General features: G+C 42.3%; 1 pseudogene; it reads right to left on the bottom strand.

Annotated features, from left to right (window-relative positions):
- Nucleotides 1-662: 662 nt before the first annotated feature.
- LOC125091451 (NHP2-like protein 1) lies at nucleotides 663-1,938 on the bottom strand (annotated as a pseudogene).
- Nucleotides 1,939-6,715: the final 4,777 nt, after the last annotated feature.

Below are 6,715 nucleotides of genomic sequence, written 5' to 3'. Positions count from 1 at the left end.
CTCGTCCAGACAGCCTCTAGAATTGTACAGCACATCCCTTTGCTGCGGCACTGCCCTGCCCCCCTCAGAGGCACGGTTGGGACTTGGGATTGTGGGGGGAATAACATCCCATCACCAAAGCAAACACAGGGGTATAATGGCAAATGACCCTTGGACATACACTTCACAACCTTACTGAATACCTGCTTTCTCCCTCAGTGATACATAATCCCCTGGCCAGTAGACACGTATGGAATGAATTTGGAGGGGAGGCATAATGGCTACAAAGTGAATGTCACTGACTCCCTTCATGCCCTCCGCAAAACAGGAAGTTAGTGCCTGAAAGCTGGAACTTGATCTCCATCCTGGCTGGCTCTCCCCTGCCTTTGAATGGTGTCACCATTCAACAGGCCTCCACCTGTTGGGGCCTGAATTCATTGTTTCAAAAGAGAGATAGGATGGCTGAGGGAGAGGAGAATGGGAGGTTGGGGTAGGGTCGGGGAGTACTATAAACCTGTAAAACCTGTAAACCTGTAAAACCAAATGAAAACAATACAAACATGCAGAAACCAGATTCAGTACTAGAATCTATGCAGAGGCAGTAGCTGAAGAAACTACATGCCAATAATATCATACACAACCCAGGGGAAGAACTCAAGGCCACGTCGGCAGAGGTCACCTGGTTAGCCTAAGAGCCTTTCAATGGACTGCTGAGTGGATAGGATCTGCTCCTTCAGGTGGGAGCCTTCTCTGATGGCGCAGAATGATCTCCAGGGGCTCATCACCTGCAGCCGTCATCACCAACTCAGAAATGCCTCCGTTGGGGATTTTGGTGGCCTCACTGGTTCCTTTCCGAAGGTGCTTGTAATTGCATGACTGCTGGACGAGGTCCAGTGGTTTCTTGGTGAGGTGGGTATCTGTTGGGGGTAGGCCTTTGGATTTAGAGCAGCTTCAGTCACGTCTGCAATGGCACGGGTCTCACCATCCTTCAGGGAGTGCAGCTGAGGTCAGAGCCATAGCTCATACCTCTGCCGACAAGAAGCAGGGCAGGACCTGAGGAGTGGACATGGTGGAGCACATTCTTTTTATGATTTATGTGGCATTTTAGAATGTCCATACCACTTTCTGGCACAAATTCTTATATTTGATGTGAACCAACAACATGATGAAGCTGAATATTTTTAGCCTATTTTACAGATGAGAAAACAGGCTCACGGAGGTGGAACTGCTAAGCAGTGGAACTGGGACTTCTTGAACTGCAGACCTCTTTCCTGCGAGTCCTCCCAACTTGACTCTTTCAGGACCCTGGGGCAATCCACATATTCAGAAATGAGTTCATCAGATTCTCCCCGAACCTGCTTCTCCTCCTGTGATTCCCATCTCAGTGGATGGCACTGACCTTCAGTCCAAGGCAGAAATCTTGGAGTCATCACTGATGCCTTTCACTCTCTCACCAACCCCTCAGAGACCATCTGCCACCAAGTCTGTGGATTCTATCTCCCAAATATTTTGTTAAGAATATTCACTTCTCTCCATCCTCACTGCCACCTGTCTAGCTCTTCTCTCATCTGGATTCCTGCAGTAGCTTCCAAAGTTATTTCTTTCCCTCCAGTCTTTCCTGTTGACAATCCAGTCTCTGGATCTAGAGCAATCTTTCTAAAATCAAGTCCAATCATGATTCATCTAGGGTTTTTGTTCATTTTTGTTGTCGTTGCTAGTGAAGCCTTGTTTTAAAAATGGAATATTTAAATAAACAAACCCTAATAAAGGATGGATAAAAGCAAAAGTGTCTTATTTAAGTGAGGGTCAAAGGCTGGATCCCTGAATATTCTGTCTCTTATCTTCCCTGAGGCACCAAGGGTTCTGCAGAACAGGGAAAAACAACCACTCATGCCACAAGATAAACTTCTTAGCATGGCTTGAGAAGCAAATCATGATTAGGCCTGTGTTTACCTCCATGGCACCATTCCTCACTCCTGCTATCCTTCCCTTCTGTATTAGTCAGGATAGGCTATGTTATGTTGTGATAACAAACTAACCCCAAATCTTAGTGATATACAGTAACAGAAGTTTATTTCTCACTCAGCTACTTGCCAGTTGCAAGTCAGCAGAAACTCGGTGCCACTTCATCTTCATTCACAGACAAAGGTTCATGGAGTCTCCATCACCTGGACCACTGCCTATCACCATGGCAGAGGAAGGATAGTCCAGTGGCTCTTACTCTGGCTGTGAAATGATCATACTGGAAATGACAGGCATCACTGCTGTTCACAATTCATTGACCATCCTTGGGTGCAAGGAGGGGGCAGGATTTGCTATCTTACAATGGACTCAGAACAATGGGGTGACTGAGAACTGGAATAATTGGCAAAAATGGCTACTGTCTACCATACCTTTCTCCCCTCATTTTAAGCCACAGTGAACTACCTGTAAGTTTTTGGAATGTGCATATACTGTTCTTTTTGAGTCTCACCCACCTAATCCTTCTGGTAAGCTTCTACTTGATCTTCTAGTTTCAGTTCAACCAATATGCTTCTGCGGAACCTTCCTTCTATCTTATCCACTCCTGTTTCTCCTTTCCTGTACCAGGTCAAGTGACCTTCTGTTGTGGACTCCAGCACCCCGTTCTTCCTTCCAGCATAAACCTTATCACAGTCTCTGAATGTAATTGCTTATACAATGTGACTCTTGGCCCACACGATTGCACATTGCCTGAGGTCAGAGACTGGATCCCCAGGGCCTAGACTGCTCTCTGGCACATTGCAGAGTCTTAATAAAGGTGAAACAAGTGAACATTTAGAACTTTGTCTCCTTGACCCTAAGCCTTGGCCCATTTGGCACACCAAGCTGCTTAGACCAGAGGAAAAAAAAATGAAGCTAAAACCTGCTCTCCACTGTGGGCTGAGAGAATCTGGAACAGACTGAGAAAGGAGGGTATGGCATTTGCAAGTTGAGCTTCATATATGAATTAATCCTGGGATACCACTTCCTTGGGTGTGAATGAGAGAAACAAAATGGCTATCCCAACAGTTTTATGTTCATTAAGTGAAGCTTGCCATGGAATTTTGACTTCTTCCACAGGTTCTATTGATGAGAATCCAGCAGCAAAAAGATCCATGATTTGGGAAGTAGAGTTGAAATTGATGTTCCAGATGCTTGTTGTTTGGGGTTTTAGAGTGCTCTTTGCAAATTGGATGTTAAACATCCTGACTGCGCTTGCTTTTAGCTAAGGATATAGGTGCAGAGCTCAGGGCATTTCCCTAGGAATCTTTACTAGTACTTGATTTGCCTCTTTAGTAACAGGGAGCTTACTACCAAAAGCAGTGCATAGATAGAATGACACCCATGAGAAAGTGCTAAAGCTCAATTATAATTACAGAAACACAAGTTTCAGTAAGCAGCTCTCAGATGAGTAAAAATTAAAAAGTTGATAATGTGCTTATGAGGATATGGGTATATAAGAAACCTTACATTCTGCATGATGTAGATGGGATCAGCTGTTCTGGAGAACAATTTGACACTACTCCATTCACTCAGTGAATATTTATGGCACACCATTCATGCATCAAGAACTGTTCTAGGTGCTTGGGATATAAGCAGTGAATGAAGCAGACACAAATCTGTTGGACTTTTCTTGTGATAATTATAATAAGATAACAAAGATAATATACAGAGATTTCATTTATTCGATAGTGATAAGTACTAAATAGAGAAACTAAAGCAGGAAAGGGAACTATAAAATGCGCCATAGGGGTTGAAATTGAAGAACGAGTGGCCTAGGGAAGCTTAACATAATCACATTAAATATACACATGTCCTTTCATCCAATGGTTCTGCTCCTGAATGTGTGGGAATATCCAAAAACAAGTCCATAGAGGGTATGTATGAAGATGTTCATGGAAGTGTTATTTGTGCTGGTAGAAGTTTAGCAGAATTCCAGTGGTAATCCTTGACTTGAGAGATTGGCTAGATAAAATGTGGTGGATGTGTGCCATAGAGTATTATCCAACAGTTGGAAGTAACAGATTAAATATACACACAGCAACATGGAGTGATCTCAAAACATAATGTGGAATGAAAAAAGTAAGAAACAGAATGAAATACACAGTGTAGTACTATTTATATGGATTGAGGATATATGCACACAAAACAACAATACAGAGTTTGAAAACACAGCTTAAGAAAAAAAGTTACATGTTAAACACACTTAGAATGGCTTTGGGGATGTGGCGTAAGATGAAATAAACACAACCCAACATATGGATTTGATGTTCTGAAAATCCAGATTTCTATAGCCTGAGAGTCAAGTGTCTCTAACACTATGCAATTGTGCAGACTTATCCAATTCACTTGACAGATCTGGGCTTCAGTTTCCTCTGCTATATGAGAATAATATATCCAGTGTTAGCTCCCTTCAAGGATTGTTGCTAGGCTCCGGTGTGTTAATGAACAGAAAAGGACTTCCAAAAGTTTAAAGTGAAAACACTTATCTAATATAAGCAATAGTTATTGTTGCACAGAGTGGGTGTATATTGTTTGCCTTCCCGCTGTGCATTTTCATTTTGTCCCTTCCCACCTGTCCTGGGGGATTGGGGATACATACAGTTTTGAGGCAGCAGACTATCCAGGGGAGAACACATGACCTAGGCTAAGTCACCCATTTCATCCCCTGTCCACAGTGATTATTTTGGGGTGGAGACATGATCCAAGCTGTTCTGATTGGACCTAAATCTCAAGGCATTGGCTAGGAGAACTGAGGAAAGTAAGCTACTTTCTTGTTTGATGTGAATGGGGTAGTAGATAACTCTGGAAATAGCAGTTAAGTCCCTCTTTGGACTGAGAAGGGAGACTGTACCTGAAAATAGAGCTCTAACCAAGGAAGTGGAGCTGAGAAATGGAGAGAGGGGAGCGAGAAAGCAATTGAGCAGAAAAATCTCACCCAAAGCTGGGTTTACCCTTGAACTGTACAGTGACATTGACTAATGCTTTCTCTTTTTGGGGGGTTCAGACCATTCAGATTGTGTCTTCAGTGGTTTGCAAACAGAGTCCAGTCCTAACTGATGTTGTTATTTATTTTTATCTGTTTATTTTTTTAACAAGTAGACACCAAAACCTCTTAAAATACTGCAAAGCTGTAAGCACAATGGGTGGGTCCTGAGGTTGGATGCGTACAATCTATATAACGGATGGAAATGGATTGTTCAAGGTTTTCAACAGTTCCAGACTGCAAATGATGTCAGCTGCTCCACTTTTGGATGAGGAAAAAAGATATCTGCTTTCATACATTTGTTTCCTGATCTGTCGTTGACAAGAGAAAGAATCCTGGAAATAAAATTGTTGCAGGTGCCTGATGACTCCGATTCTGTAGCCACATGTGATAAAATGGAGACTTCAGTTTGTAAAGAACGCCCCCCCCCCCCCCCCCCCCGAGGATCGTAGGCTTCAGAACTGAACACCACAGGGAAGCAAGAGGAGCCTCAGCCTACAATCTCCTCTGATCAGCACAACTACTTAGATTCCCAGGGCTGAGTCTGCGGAGCAAATGCTTGGGAAATAATACAGCAGCCAAAATGCTAACAAACAGAGTCTGCATTCGTCATTCAAACTGCTGCTTCCCTTCAGTACCTTTGACTTCTTTCTAGAAAGACTGTCTTAACAACCTCCCCTCCAAACATTCTTTGCACAGTTGGTTTGTGAAGATTTTCCCAGATTGGAGGGGGCCGAGCAGGAGGGAAGAATAAGCCTCCAGAATGGCAGCACTTGTTTGTCACAAACATTATCAGACTTATGTGCGCCGATCATGCTTACCAGGCATGATGGAGACTGCGGAAGTTTGAGACTTGGGTCACGCCCTCCTCAAACAGAGCACTTAGCAAGACAGGAAGCAGAATCACTCATCACCCTCCTCCAAAAATATGGTTCTTGCCTAATTTACTCCTACTTATCCTCAGGTCAGATATCATCTCCTCAGAGATGCCTTCTCTGGTCAAATCCCCATAAAGCAAATGGTCACAGCTCCATGTAAGTCTCCTTTGTAGTTTACATTTACTTGCATGCTTTTTGGGTTAAAGTCAGTTCTCCCACTGGACTCTAGGTTCCTTAGGGCTAGAGATGGTCAAAGTCTTTAAACACATATATAACTTTCACCATGCCTCAGGCAATTTTCTCAGTAGTTTACGAATATTAAGTCATCTAATTCTCACAGCAATTCCATGAGGCATTATTATTGCCATTCACCTAGAAGAAAGTGAGACCCAGAGAGACAGAATAGCTTGCTCAAGCTCACAAAACTAAAACACGGCTTAGTCAGGATTCAAACCCAGAGAGGCTGGTTCCAGGCCATGCTGTCAACCATTACGCTCTGAGGTTTTTCTCACCATTGTATTTCCAGAACGTACCACAATGCCTGACACGTAATCTATGCTCACTAAACATCTTTTGGATGAATTAATGGATCTTGTCCCTTCTAATGCTAAGTCAGACAAACAAAAAGTTAGTGTAATAATCGCACTTTGACTTATAAATCATGTTCATTAAATTTACACATCATTTATAATAAAATCGTTATAATCTTTGTTTTTTTTTACATTCTTGTAGGTTTTTTTTCACTTCCTTCTACTTTAACTTTTTAAATTGAGATATAATCGACTTACAACATTATATTAGTGTCAGTGTACAGCAAAATGATTATATATATATATTTATATTATATATATATATTAATTACAGTAAATCT

Source organism: Lutra lutra, chromosome X (genome assembly GCF_902655055.1).
Source record: "Lutra lutra chromosome X, mLutLut1.2, whole genome shotgun sequence".
In the NCBI taxonomy this organism is placed as follows: Eukaryota; Metazoa; Chordata; class Mammalia; order Carnivora; family Mustelidae; genus Lutra; species Lutra lutra.
This window is presented reverse-complemented; position numbering and strand designations above follow the sequence as displayed.